Genomic DNA, 2,108 nt, shown 5'->3' on the forward strand with positions numbered 1-2,108 from the left:
CGGTGAGAAATGCATACTCCCCCAAGCAGATATAAATCCCAAGTGACTCGAAGAATAGAGCTATTCTCCCCGGCAATGGCCCTAGAAAATAGTCTTGATAACCCACAAGAATAGGGGATTGCAACAGTTTTCGAGGGTAGAGTATTCAACCCAAATTTATTGGTTCGACACAAGGGGAGCCAAAAAATATTCTCAATTATTAGCAGTTGAGTTGTCAATTCAATGACACCTGGAAACTTAATATCTGCAGCAAGGTATTTAGTAGCAAAGTAATATGATAGTAGTGGTAAGAGTGGCAAAAGTAACGGTAGCAGTTTTGGTTTTATAGTGATTGTAACAGTAGCAACAGAAAAGTAAATAAGCGAAGAACAATATATGAAAAGATCATAGGCAATGGATCAGTGATGGATAATTATGTCGGATGTGATTCCGCATGCAATGGTTATAACATAGGGTGACACAGAACTAGCTCCAGTTCATAAATGTAATGTAGGCATGTATTCCGAATATAGTCATACGTGCTTATGGAAAAGAATTTGCATGACATCTTTTGTCCTACCCTCCTGTGGCAGCGGGGTCCTGTTGGAAACTAAGGTATATTAAGGCCTCCTTTTAATATAGTACCGGACCAAAGCATTAACACTTAGTGGATACATGAACTCCTCAAACTAAGGTCATCACCGATAAGTATCCCGATTATTGTCACATTGGTGTTAACGGATCATAACACATAATAGGTGACTATAGACTTGCAAGATAGGGTCAAGAACTCTCATAAATTCATGAAAACATAATAGGTTCAGATATGAAATCATGGCACTCGGGCCCTAGTGACAAGCATTAAGCATAGAAAAGTCATAGAAACATCAATCTCAAAACATAATGGATACTAAGGATCAAACCCTAACAAAACTAACTCGATTACATGATAAATCTCATCCAACCCCATCACCGTCCAGCAAGCCTACGAAGGAATTACTCACACACGGCGGTGAGCATCATGAAATTGGTGATGGAGGAAGGTTGATGATGTCGATGGCAACGGATTCCCCTCTCCGGAGCCCCGAACGGACTCCAGATCAGCCCTCCCAAGAGAGATTAGGGCTTGGCGGCGGCTTGATATCGTAAAACACGATGAATCCTTCTCTCTGCTTTTTTCTCCCCGAACACGCATATATAGAGTTGGAGTTGAGGTCGGAGGAGCACCAGGGGCCCACGAGGCAGGGGACGCGCCCAGGGGAGTAGGCGCACCCACCACTCTCGTGGACAAGGTGTGGGCCCCCTGGCCTTGATTCTTTCGCCAGTATTTTTTATATATTTCAAAAATAATCTCCGTTGATTTTGAAGTCATTCCAAGAACTTTTATTTCTGCACAAAAACAACACCATGGCAATTCTGCTGAAAACAACGTCAATCCGGGTTAGTTCCATTTAGATCATGCAAGTTAGAGTCCAAACAAGGGTAAAGTGTTTGGAAAAGTAGATACGTTGGAGACGTATCAACCGTGAGTACGCTGAGGTCCTCGTCTTCCGAGGGGTGTTGTTCTGAGGTACTTTTGGTGAGGATATCCTCGCTGCTTTGGGCCACTTGTCGGAGTATCCAACATGCTCTAAGGCTGTTGGTTGGTATGGTATTCAGTGTTATGTTTATTTTGCATGGCCCATTGAGCCATCCCTCCAGAACAGTTCCATGCCCAGTAATGGGCTTTGAGTTCTTTACTATTGGGTCGGGCACCCCGCGAGGGTGCATCCTTTTTGCCTGGACGAGGGGTTGAGTGGAAACCGGTGGTTCCCAGCGAGCTGCTTGAGTTTTCCAGGTGCTTTCCATTACGCAGTACTTCTGTACTATGGTTGCCAAGTTAGCGAAGTGTGCTATGCGACGGCGGTTGATGGCGTTGAGGATTACCTCGTCCGTGTAATTATTCCAGAATACCGAGATCGCGTCTTCGTCACGACAATCTTTAATCTTGTCTTTGACAAGGAGGAATCTGGCCCAAAAGTGATGGACGTTTCCTGAGACTACTGTCGTATGTACGTGAGATCGTGTATATATGGGTGGGTGGGTGGATTTAAATCCGAATCATGTCTAGAGTTTGAGAAACTTCCGAG

This window comes from Triticum aestivum, chromosome 6A (genome assembly GCF_018294505.1).
Source record: "Triticum aestivum cultivar Chinese Spring chromosome 6A, IWGSC CS RefSeq v2.1, whole genome shotgun sequence".
In the NCBI taxonomy this organism is placed as follows: Eukaryota; Viridiplantae; Streptophyta; class Magnoliopsida; order Poales; family Poaceae; genus Triticum; species Triticum aestivum.